Below are 14,042 nucleotides of genomic sequence, written 5' to 3'. Positions count from 1 at the left end.
TTTGTGAAGTTTATCACACACCACAACATAGTTGTCTTGGTTAAGATTATTTGACAGGAAACCTGAGCAGTTTGCATTTTCTAAATACATACACTATAAGGACAAAAGTATTGGGCCACCTACACATTACACCTACAGGAGCTTTTATGACATCCCATTCCAAATTCATAGGCATTAATATGAAGTTGGTCCCCCCTTTGCAGCTATAACAGCTTCCACTCTTCTGGGAAGGCTTTCTACAAGACTTTGGAGCGTGTCTGTGGGAATTTTTGCCCATTCATCCAGAAGAGCATTTGTGAGGTCAGACACTGATGTTGGATGAGACGGCCTGGCTCGCAATCTCCGTTCTAGTTCATCCCAAAGGTGTTCCGTGGGGTTGAGGTCAGGGCTCTGTGAGGGCCAGTCAAGTTCTTCCACACCAAACTCATCCAACCATGCCTTTATGGACCTTGCTTTGTGCACTGGGGCACAGTCATGCTGGAACAGAAAAGGTCCAAAAAGATAGAGAAGCGTGATTCGTCACTCCACAGAATACGTTTCCACTGCTCCAGAGTCCAGTGGCGGCGTGCTTTACACCACTCCATCCGATGCTTGGCATTGTGCTTGGTGATATAAAGCTTGCATGCAGCTGCTCGGCCATGGAAACCCATGCCATGAAGCTCCCGGCGCACAGTTTTGGTGCTGATATTAACGCCAGAGCTGGTTTGGAACTCTGCAGTTATTGAGTCAGCAGAGCTTTGGCGACTTTTACGCACTATGCGCCTCAGCACTTGGCGACCCCGCTCTGTAACATTAGGTGGCCTGCCACTTTGTGGCTGAGTTGCTGTGGTTCCTAAACGTTTCCACTTTTCAATAATACCACTTACAGTTGATCGTGGAATATCTAGGAGAGAAGAAATTTCACGAACTGACTTGTTGCAACGGTGGCATCCTATTACAGTACCACGTTCGAATTCAGTGAGCTCTTTAGAACGACCCATTCTTTCACAAATGTTTGTAAAGGCAGACTGCATGGCTAGGTGCTTGATTTTATACACCTGTGGCAATGGGACTGAATGCCTGAATTCAATGATTAAGAGGAGTGGCCCAATACTTTTGTCCATATAGTGTATATAGCAGTGCCACAGACAACTTACATTTTTTTATTTTTTGCCAACAAATTGCTTTTGCTAACATGTCAACAAGCAGATTAGCAGATTATAACCTGCTAAATGTAAGTACAATCTTCAGTATTCAATTGGTCTCTTGCAAATCTGGGTGTTTAGTTGTTATAGTTTCTCTACTTCTTCTACTTGGTTGGTTGACAGTATAAGCAATACATTGGATTCAATGCTAATAAAAAATACTAATGGAGCTTTATTGTGTTGAATTGTTGAATTGTATGTCAATCTAGAAGCATGAGGTAACAATATTACCCCAATTGATACTTGCTAGGCTAGATTACTTTGGGCATTGGAGAGCAATCTCACCGTTGAAGAACATAGCTCAGCAAAGAAATTCCAAAGTCTAATAAAGTGACAAATTAGTCTAACAACTATGGCAATATCTGTAGATGAGACTAAACTTAGTTTAGACAGAAGTCAGGAGAAGATGCAAGATAATGCTGTTGAAAATATATCATGTGATGTTTGTTGGAAACCGCAATGAAGACATTAGCATCATTGTAGAGCAGATACTGAGGATATAAAAACACACATAGGCCTTGTTTACTAGAACACATGACATGATTTACTGAGACTGAAATATGTATGTGAAGTATTCACCCTATTGTAATGTAACACAATTTCACATGACAAGCACAATCTTGTCCAAATGTTCACACTGAGTTATCAATTATATTTCTATAGCGCCAAATCATATCAGTTATCAGCGCACTTTTCATATAGAGCAGGTGTAGATTATACTCTTTATAATATTTACAGAGACCCAACTATTCAGTCTTTAGCTGGCTAGTGTGAGCCTGCACAGTTGCTAAGAAACCTCTTTCCAACCCGTCTCTTTCTTCCACATCCATAGGCAAGAAGAACAAAACACGTATGTTACAACTTGAGATACAACTGATGTTTAAGTCTGTATAGAGAAAGATTTGCCAGTGATACTTTGAACAAATCATAGTTTCTTGTTTCTTTGTTTCTTGTTTCTTGTTTGCCATTTTGTTATAATCTCATTGAAAGAGCAGATTGTTTTAAGGCTAAAAGGAGCATGTGCAAAAGCATTTTTACTCCATTGGGTGCAGTCTTGCAGGTTTGACAAATAAAAACTCATTAGACCAAAATCTAGTGAAACATTTCATTCCGATTTAGATAGGCATAGTCAACTAACATTTATAAACGTGATCATATAAGAAAAAGTCAAAATTGTTCATGTTGTTTCATCAGTTAAGGACGAATGCGCTTCACCAAGTGAGTCATGCTGTATGAATGACAAGTTCACATTCAGTATTTCCTCCTTTTCCATGTAGTCATTGTAATTAGCATGTGTTAGGCTCTCAAGAAATGTGTGTGCTTTTGTGTGATTTTGGCAGATACTTTATGTGTGAGAGGACACAGTGTGTGATAAGATACATTTCCCTCCCTCTGAATCAACAGAATCTCTCACTTACAGGACATGTGGTCATTATTACCATCACTACAGCTATTATCTCTTGCAAGACATCTGCAAGGTAATCTGGTTTGTGCACTTACTAATACAGTTATACCAGCACCTTGTTGCACATTATTCTGCAGTACAATGAGAGAATATGTTATGAACAGACACAATATTTTATTGGACTTTTCACATGCATTATGTATACTTTGTGAAATCCCTTTAAACATTAAAAGCGGGTCATGATGTTATTGTGGTTTTACACAGCTGGACTAAATGGCTCTAATTAGCCCAATAAGCTTTGCACAACATCACTTTAAAACACAACTCACTCATTCCATTTTGCCGATTGGTTAAAAGTTCCCTTTTGTCACAACCTGATCTAAGGAGAGGAGATAAAAAGTCAGTTTTAACTTAAAAATAGTCTAAAAGAAGCTACAAGCTGAAGTGACAACATGTAGGGATCTTGCATGCAACATCAGTGGAGTGGAAAATGTAATGATGTATGGTCAAACAAGCCAAACCAAACCCAGGAGAGAGAGGGCAAGTGGTTTACTTGCCACCATCATAAGTATTGTCGCAGGGAGTGAGATCAGGTGAGCTGAATCACCTTAATGACCTGACTCTGCCCCACAGGCTCCTGCACGGACTGACTATGGAAGCAAACCTGTCCCACAACAGTTGTCAAAACTTTGCATGTTTGAACTGTGAACCATAAGTGGCATCCAGAGAAAGATGTTAGAAGTTTGAAGTACTTTACTGCCAAAATGAAAAGTGGTATAATGAGACTCCATTCAGCTAACTGCACACTCCAGTGTAATAAACCTCTTTTCCTATCGGTTAGTTTGACTTAAGATGTGAGGGAGCCCCTCTAAATCCTTGACTTTTGATTTTTTCTTCATGCAGTTGGGAGAAGTGAATGCTAATCTCCTCAAACTTATACACATAAGATAAGTGTAACTTTACGCTTATAAATTGCCTAATACTGACTTTTTAGCTTCTGGTTACTTGTCAAGGACGCATTTTTCTTTTAAATGATCAGACAATAATTTTCTAGCACCAGGTTTTAAAATAAATTCCAAGAACAAGACAGAAAAAGAAAAAGAAACCTTTACGGCCCCAGTGAATACAGCCATTGAGAAAGGTTATAATCGACAGAAATGGAGAAGATCATGTTGCAGTTTCACCACGAATGAAAATTTGTAAACATCTTAGCATTAATAATACATAAAAGCTTCATGCTTCTGTGCTCTTGCAGCTGTGGGTCAGTTTAAAGTGGGTCTACTTAAAGTTAACACATTTATTACTGCCAGTTTTAGACAGCTAAATAGATTGCTTTTGGTGTTTTGTGTGTTTTTGTTTTCAGAGCAAAATGTGTACTTTTGAAGAGTATAAAGCAATGACTTAAGAACAAAACATTCTATATAAAACCATTTTGAAGCAAAAATTAAATAATTAAAATAGTGTAATGATTCAAACGAGTGAGCTTATTCATTCAGCACTTTATGATTCAAATTCTAATGTTACCGCCCAATGAAGATCAAAATGAGAAATAGGTTAATTAGTGGCATTTGAAAAGGTCTGTTACAATATGAGCAGCTGCTGTATCTTTCCTTTTTGGTCCTTGTTGCTTGTCAGTATCACAGAGCACAGTGGAGGCAGCTGCTGTACAGTTCTTCGCCCCGAGGAGCATTCAGTAGACCTTTTCTATTTATTCCAACAGAAAGTGAGGGCCCTGATGTGGCCACCTTTCCATTATTACCTGTTTATTTTCCCAGTTGAACTGCCTGCCATAACACTGTCCTGTCAATTTAAGTTAAGGTCGCACTGTATGATCAGCTCATGTACTGTATTTTTATTTTTGATGCCTTTTGCAGGCGAGGGCCTTTGATTGACAGAGCTGACACCAGACTGCAGAATGTGACCTGTGTTGTAATATATTCCCTCTTCCTGGTCCAGGAAATGCACCAAATGTACTGTATATCCGGTGTTTTTTTGTGTATAGGGTATCTGGCAAAGCACTATTTGTCTTTAGCCTTTGATGATGTCACAGACCTAAAGCTGGCTCTGTCCATAAATCCACAATCAAGAAAGGGCACAATCCCTGAACCAAATGCAAACAAAATGATGACTCCAAATTGATTGACAGTTGTTTTATTACGTGTACTTGCTCTTGACAACAAACCTGAGCTATTAATATTTCTGATGTTTACACCAGTCATATTTGCAAACACAGCAGTAACATGATTTTTAATCATTATCAGTTGTGAGAAACAAGTTTTCATTATTTTTTTTATTAAGGCATACTCTTATTATATGTGAATGTACAGAGTCAAAAATGTGATTGAGCTTTTAATAATATAACACAGTAATTGACTCAATGAATTATTGAAATCACTTGCCACTAGAGGGCAGACAGAGATTTCTTTCTCTGCCAAAATCATGATGAGCCTCATCTGGAGCACAGATTTTTAAGGCCACCAGACTACTAATGGCATTTTTTATTTTATATTTTTATATTACTGTCTGTCTTATCTGCTCTTTGGTGGCAGCTCCATACTTGGGACCTAGAAAAATCCCTGACTGTTCCTCCTGTTAGTGAAAACAGTTCCCTAAGAAGGTTCCCATTGACTGACTAACAGGGAGGCTGTTTGAAAAGCATATAAACATCTTACAAAGGTTTATGTTCAGTGAGGGGTAGCAAATCTGGGCCAAATGTTTGTTAATGATGTTTGCTATTGCCAAAGAGTCCTCTGACCCAGTTCCCGGCATGTTGATTACTGCTTTCACTTTTCTTAAGCATGCAATGACTCTCACTTTCTTGTGCCAGTACTTGGGGTTTATGTCTTTAATCTGCATATAATAAATGATGAAAACTGATGTACACTTAAAACAAGATGTGTGTGAATTCTCAGTGGTAAACTTTAGATCAGGTTTCCGATGTACAAGCTACCAGCAGTTACCAAAGACATTCACTGCACCATGATTTAATATTAATTGGAGAATGTTTATGTTATGTAAGATATCACTTACATTACTAAGCAGTGCTGGCAGTACAATTAATGATAATTAATGTCAAGTGCGATCGAATTTGTTCCCATTAATAAGAATAGTTCCCTCATTTTTGCATTTACATGTCTAAACATTTACATTTCAACATGAGTTTACAAGCACTCTAATAGTGTTGTGTGGCAACTGAAATAAAAACAGCCTTTTAACTAGTTTTGTTTATCCTCTTCTGAGCTGAATCTTGCTTCAGCAGAATTCAAGTCATTTATGTGAGGTCATAACAAATAGCTTGCATACTTTCAGAGAAAGATGTAAAAAATATTTACTGGTCAAATCAATGCATTTTCAAGACTTATGCTTTGTGCGTTATGCATGGCTGGTTTGACTTCTCAGTCTTTGCAGTGCACATAGGTGTAGAACACATTTGGCGTTGCAGTCCAGCTCTCTGTCAATTAGATGTAGTATGAATCGGCCAGGTTTCAACCCTGCTTCTAAAAATGAACACTGACGCAATAGTCAAGCTGGCAGCAGAAATTCAAAGTCATTAGATAAGGTCTTGAGCTAATTAGGCCTGCCAGTCTTTAGTTGTGAGACAACACAGCTACAGTATGTAGCTCGACTGAACCAAGCTGAACACACAACAAAATTTGATGTAGGTTGGTATGGCATTATTGTTTAATAATGGTTACTGTTCCCACTTAGTGCCAGACCTGACTGCAAGCAAGACATTAATAACTTTTCACCATAAGTATATAACAAAAAATGTGAAATACTACAATTCAAAGTGGACTGGCAGATTTCAATTATCAACTCTGTTTTAGTTTAAGATATTTCATGTTAATAATAAAACCAAAGCTTTAATTGTATAATCAGTACTTTATGTTAGCTTCGTATTAATCAATCAAGCTTAACAGACACGAAATTACAAATTTACAACTAATTTACCAGAGTAAAATCAGACTTTAATAGCTTATTAATAATGATAATAATAATAATAATAATAATAGTTTAATTATGTGTCATTCTTGCTGTTGTCATAATATGATGTATTTGATGCAAAACTCTATAGTGTATACTTTGCAACACACTAGATGTGATGTTGCCATCTCCTGGCAGTGACGGTGAAGTATGTGGTACATGTTATTCACAGCTGTTGGAATTTATAGGCTACTGTACACAAAATGTACATGCTTACTGGAGTAAGCTTTCTGGAACATAAAAAAATAAATGGTGACTTTATTTATTATATAAATAAATGCAGTAAAAACGTGATTAGGGTTGTCTCCAAATACTTGGCAGGAATTTGTTATCTGTGCTTGCTACCTGTGGAGGGGTGAAGATGCATGGAGGTTATAGGTTCTGTTTGTGTCTGTCTGCAAGGGTATTTACCAAACTCAATAAGATCAGCAACACCCCATCACCTGACAAAAATGAGCAAGAGTTTGTCAGTTTGTGTGCTGGTGCTTATTAGAGCTGTCAGCAGGGGAGATGTGTGTGTGTGTGTGTGGTACTAATGTATGTGTGCTTGTGTGCAGTGCTGGGGGGTAGTGGGTTAAAAATCACCCTTAAGTCTCATAGCTAAAACTCACATCTATCAGGAAGCATAATAAGCACCTTGTTACAACAGTTAACTCTAACAGATGACAGCTGACTTTGGCAACTTGGGGCTAATGGAAAGATTAAGTCAATTACAGCCTAGCAGGGGGACTTAGAAATATTTGAGACATTCCCCAGAATATTGGAACAATAGGCTCCCATATGGACGCTGTCACTCGGTGGCAGTAAATTTCATTATGTCAGCCTAAATCCAACAAAATGCACTTGGTTCTTTTTCTAAAAAATAAATCTTGATAATAACATAACAATGATAACAGTGAAGGGCAGTCCAAGGGAAAGTATTACTGTCCCCACATGTGCAGTGTATGCAGCTTTTTCACGAGCATCTAGTGAATGCACTCTGTTTCATCTAGATGATATTGTTGCTGACTTAGTCCCCAACTTTAGATCAAACAGAGCAGAAAGAGAACGCATTCAGCTCAGCAGAAACTGGAAACTCAAAAGGGTTGGGGAGGATAAAATGCAGCAAAGAGGAATGGACAAAATATGCAGCTGTTAAGTCCACTTAAGATGAAAGATAGAAGAAGATCAAATCTGAAGATAAATGGGGATATTTGGGGAGTATCATCTTCTCTAGAATTACATTGTTTTTATTGTACTTTTTATTTGTAGCTGGAGTTTATTTAAACCAAAAAAAAATTTTCCTCTCAGTGCAGAGGGTTACACAATAGGCCAAGCAATTTGCACTTTTGTTTTCTAATAACAACATCAGAAAACAGACAATGTGCAAATGTCACACAGTGACGCCCACCTGGTGAATTCTCATTTCTCTTGCTTTTTGGGCAGTATGAATGAGTTCATGCCGCGGGGTGGGCATACATGTTAAGTGCCTCTCAGCTTTAAAACTCATCAGTAGAAGAAAGGCCTGCAGGGTATCTGGCAGCAATCCGATTAAATGATGTAACCTTTGACCTGTAGGCGACCGCACCTCCACAGGAAGCACAAGATTTTGAGTTTTTAATAACATATAAAAGTCTGAAGTCAAGACACAGTTTTCAGTTACGGATGAATGGTTAAATGTCTGCTGGTTGGCCTTTACTTGCGTCCTCAGCTGCCACCATATCAGCCAGGTTAGTTAAAATATAATGAAGGCAGTTTTGACAGTGCCCTGTTGCCCCTGTAATTGCGTTTGCACTGTTAGAGGCTTTTGGGCTCAGCATTACACATCGTACTCCATTAAAATCACCCTGTGACTCGGTGTCCTTACAAGAGTGCAACAACATCAAGCAATTAATTGGTCACACAGACAGAAACCTTGATTTAGTACCAGCCCAGAGTGATTGTGTGTTACACCACCTGTTCATAGGTTGTGGCAGATACTGGATGCATGTAAAACAATAAATGTACTGGAATTAATTTAAATTATTTCATAGCATTTTATAATTTTGAAAACACTTGGGAAACAACCATCTGTTTTAGACAACACATTAAGTATCACCAAAACTAACATAACATTCTATGAATTCAGCATTTTACATAGTTCATAGATTTCAGATTTTACACCACAGGCAAATGTGTATGTTGGATTGTTTTTTTGTTTTTTTTGCTTTTTTAAACAAATATTATATAATGTGCCTAAGAGAAATAATAGTTGCATGATGAAATAGGAAAAAAGATCTGACAACATAAGACAACAACACATAAGTCTGTATCAGAATCAGAATCAGAAATACTTTATTGATCCCCTGGGGGAAATTGTACAGTACTGGTGCTCCCATTCAAGATTAGATAGGAGCATAAATTTAGAAATAAAAGTATGTACAAAACATAAACATAAGAAATAGAAAATAAAAATATGCACATTTACAATATTTAAGTGAAAAATAAAAGAAAAAAATAAAAGTAAAAAATATATACAACAGCAATGTATATGTAAGTTTGTCTATATATATATATATATACAGTATATATATGTAGAAGATTTCCAGTTTATTCTGAGTGTCAGTGACACTCACAGGCAGGAATGATTTCCTGTGGCGCTCAGTTGTACATTTGGGAGGAATGAGTCTCCCACTGAAAGTGCTCTTTTGCCTGACCAGTACGTCATGGAGGGGATGTGAGACATTGTCCAAGATGACCCGCAGCTTGGACAGCATTCTCCTCTCTGACACCACCGTCAGAGAGTCCAGCTCCACACTCACAACGTCACTGGCCTTGCGGATCAGTTTATTGAGTCTGTTGGAGTCCACTACCCTCAGCCTGCTGCTCCAGCACGCAACAGCATAGAGGATAGCACTGGCCACCACAGACTCATAGAACATCCTCAGCATAGTCCGGCAGATGTTGAAGGACCTCAGCCGCCTCAGAAAATAGAGACGGCTCTGGTCCTTCCTGTAGAGGGCATTAGTGTTCTTTACCCAGTCCAGTTTATTGTCAATGTCTCCCAGGTACTTGTAATCCTTTACAATGTCCACACTGACCCCCTGCATGGAAACAGGGGTCATCGGCACCTTGGTCCTCCTCAGATCCACAATCAGCTCCTTTGTCTTTGTCACGTTGAGCTGCAGGTGGTTCTGCTTGCACCATTAATGTATGCAACTTTATACAGAACCACAATGGGGAATCTCAGTACTGTATTTTTCCTGTTGTCATCCTTTGCTTTTGTCATATATCTGCCTATAGTTGTAAAATTACTCTTTACTGCTATTAAAATAAAATGATTGATAGGTATTTTGATCTAAAGCTTATGCCATATTATATTTCCAGTGTGTTGGGAAAGACTATTATTCCTTTTATATTTAATTAAAATCTATATTTATTAATAGATTATGACTTACGATGACTTCTGCGTATATTCTGCTATTGACTAAATTAGACTTTAGTCTTTTCTGTTTTTTTGTGCTGCAGAATTTACATGAAAAGGACATCTATGAACCTTTAAATTTCTGAATTTGAAATTCCATGTTCACTACTAAACAAGCCTCATAATCTGCACAAAACTGTTTTTGACATTTGAAATGGGAAGACAGGTGAATATTGTTCTGCCTAAATGCCAATACATTAGTCACATTAGCAGCACTCTCTATTTCATTCTGTGTCTTTACTTCTGCATTCTGAAGATAAACCGCTTAAGCCTGAGGTTATGCCCTGCTTTAAGTGGAGGTCAACATAATGTGGTCAGAGAGCCTTAACATACCGCAACATTTTGTCCATACACGCACACAAAAATACACATGCGCACACTAATTTATGTCCCCATTCTTGTCTTGTCTTTTGATTGTCCTTGGATTTCATGTATTTTTGTCTCCTTTGTTTTCTGCAAAGCACATCAATGAACCAACTTGTTAAAAGCATGCTGTAAATAAATCTAACTTGACTTGTTTTGTAAGCAGTATGATTGCTCTGGCCATACGTTATAGTCCTAATACATGGGTCTACACACACCTGGGGAATGTGGGTGCACAAATAAAGAATATGATTAAACTTGACTGGTTCTGCTGCCTTTTTAGTTCTGTAGTATCCCAAGAGTAACATAAACTGGGGAAGATGGATTTGGCTGCCGGTTGGCTGTGCGTTGTGTTTCTATGGGTTACACAATTTACACTTGTACGGGAGGACTTCAGAGTAGCTGCTGCCACCATTCCAGCTTCAACCAACAAAAGAATTGTCCCTGACAGAGACGTAATGAACTAAAATAGCCTTAATGAGATCAGTGAGGCTGGGGTTGTATTGTCTCTAGGGAATAACCACCAACAGAAATAGTCCTGATAAGTCCAAAGAATTGCTAGAATGGAGTTACTTTAGCAACACTGAGACAAACAGTGGGGTGACACCAAAGGAAACAATCATCAAAAGCATTTCTGGCGAGAGAGGAACACTGCTGTCACAATGTACAGATGGAACAAACAGTGATAATATCAATAATGACAAGACTGATTTTGTGTAGCTTTGCATTATGGAGAAAATTGATTGGAATTGATTTGAGATACTGTCTAAATTCACATTTCATCCAGAACTTATGTTTGTCTGTATGTAGTTTATTTATTGGTTCTGTAGTGCCATAGTCACCCTAAAATAGTACAAAATACTGAAATATGACAGAAGCATGCACGAAATAAAAATTGCTGTAATGTTAATAAAGACAGTGTTGAGATAAACAAACTACTGGATGCAGAACTGAGCTCAGACTGAACACACAGATGGTCCATCCTGCAGCACCTCATTATCCATGTATCAGGTTGACCCGATGATGTCACTTCTAAGAGCTCAAGGCACCATACAAGATGTATGTCTCTGTTAACCTGGTTACAATAACAGTGGTGTCACTGACAGCAGGGAATGCAAGCCTTCCACTGTTTCGGTGTGTGTGCTGACAAGGCGGGACATTCAGCTGAGAGGAAATTGAAGTTAGCTCTGCTTTGAACAAAAAGGATATTTTTAGATTATGGATGCATCTAACGTAAATATGTTTTTATTGTTTTCTTCTAGGTAGTCTGTATCTTTGGATTGTTGGTAGAAGCACATTTAGCTGTCACCGGAGTCATCACAAAGCAAAACAATCTTGGTTTCTGGGTGCTAAAAGCCACAAAGAAAAAATAGATGAGCTCCTGAACAAACAGCTTTGAATATTTCAATGTCAGTGTTCAGCAGTGAGGAAACTTTAAATGAATGAGCAACCTAAAATCATCTGATAAAGTGATATTCAAAAGTAAGCTAAACTGCAATATTTCGGCCTAATCCCTACCTGCACCATGTACAATAAATCACCTGCACATCGGGAGGGCAATTGGCATCCTTTCTTCCTTTATAGACCGACAGTTCTATCTTCTAAGAAGGATTGGTCATTTACAATAAATTTGATATAAATCTGATATGACAGAATATCATCAAACTTCCCCTCGCCTCAAAAATAAGCCTGAAGGTTTGGGTATGATCCAATTCCCTCTCTGCCATCGCTGCTGTCAGAAAGTTCTATTCATCTTCTTTTTCATTTTCTCTTGTAACTAGGAGCTGTCAAGGCCTGGGGGCTTTGCCTTGCAGTTTGCTTGGCTATATTCATAATTGGACCCTGTCAACAGTGTCCAGTGCAACTCAACTTCACGGTTTGTTATGGCAGCTACTGTGTACTGATTTCAACACATGCCAGCTGTGAGTCCGTTTGTATGTCATTAATGCGCAACTATAGGGAGGTGCAGACACAACGGCTGCACCCACGACTTTGTGGATGGAATGAAAATGATCTAAAAGGGATCAGAGGGGACTGCGCACAGTTGAAGTCAAATTCTTCCAAGCAATATAAAGCTCTAGAGATGCTACATATTGACAGGGGAGCATATAGGTATGTGTGTATCTAATATATACAAAGGCAGTGGGGTAGCACAAACATACAGAACAGCTGTGTCTATAGCTATGTACAATGAATACCAAGGTTGCGTTAGAGAAATCTGATTTTTTTCCCAAAGTAATTTAATGTGAAAACAGTACGAACACAACATAGGAGCCTGTAAATGAGACAATATAAGATTTTGCATGGCTCCATCTCCATCAACATTCTCAGACTCTGTCATAGACACATGTCATAACCTATTCTAAAATATCTGTGATTCTTATCTGGATGTGCAGTGGTGCTCACCGTGCCAAAATCAAACCTACTTTTAATATAATTGAGTCATTTTGACCTGCCACGCTGTTCTACACAATGTCTGTGTGGGTGTCCTCTTAATCAACACTGGTTCTCCAGATGAGTAGCTCAGAGGGAGGCTGGATCATGACTGGGCTTGTCAGGAGTCAGAGGAGAATGTGCTGGGGGAAGTGTCTGACAGCTGGAGGACCTGTGCGATGAGAGAGCAGCATAGCAGGAAATAGGACAACGTCACTGGATGACTATAATAAATAGAACTTTTGACTCATGCTTTAAGGTTAGATTGTGAGCTATTTTGCAGGGTGAAATCTGTCAAGAGGAGTAGCTGTATTGTGGCCTCATAGATTGGGTGCATTTCATGGCAGTGGACACAGTCAAATTCCTGCAGTGCTTCCTCTCCATCAGCTCTGGTGTGTATGACTGCACACAGGCCATACCACCTCACACATTCAAAAGCAGATATACCGGCTTCATTACGTGTTCCTTGACAAACTGTACACAGCTGTATATACACATGCAATGCAGAACTTGTTTAACCTATGAATGTCATGACAGACAGAGTTTTCATCAAGAAGAAGACGGTGGAAATGTGCATCGAAGGTAGAGGTTTCTGCTGGTGACGAAGGGTGTGTGGAGCATCCTCCCTCCACCGCAGCGCAAACCACGAGAGGGAGACAAAGCTTTTCTCCTGTCAGAGACTCTTTTATACAGCTTTACTCCCGAATGCTTTCCCTTATTGTCAGCAGCAGTCTGGAGTGAGTGAATACCTTTGACTAGAGAACAAATGTAGATAATTTAAAAACAACATCTAACATATATATGTGACCTGTTTTAGGCGTGTAAAATGTAATTCGAACATCGCTTCCTTTCCTGGTCATACTGCAGGCTATACATTTTGCCTTATGCTCAAACATCACCTTATTCGTTTTTTCTGAGGAGGTCCAGCCCACGCGGCATCGTTTTGTCTGCCTAGAATGACACAAGCCAGGTCCATTTAAAACCTGACATACGCATTCCAGCGGATATATTAACCAATCGGCTGAGAGGAGGGCGTAACTCTCCTTACTCTAGCAAAGCAGGAGTATGAAGTTTAGGTTAGGATCAGTGTGCAGCTTCTGTGAGAGAATGGTGCACCTTAGTGACCATAGGTGCGTGATATTATCCAACTCTGGTTTTATATTCTTGCAACTTTAACAGCCATACTTAGTTTACAAGGGTGAATGCGCAAAGTTCAACGTGTCTCCTCTGC

The sequence above is a fragment of the Enoplosus armatus genome, chromosome 5, assembly GCF_043641665.1.
Source record: "Enoplosus armatus isolate fEnoArm2 chromosome 5, fEnoArm2.hap1, whole genome shotgun sequence".
Taxonomy (NCBI): domain Eukaryota; kingdom Metazoa; phylum Chordata; class Actinopteri; order Centrarchiformes; family Enoplosidae; genus Enoplosus; species Enoplosus armatus.
Note: the sequence above shows the minus strand (reverse complement) of the source record.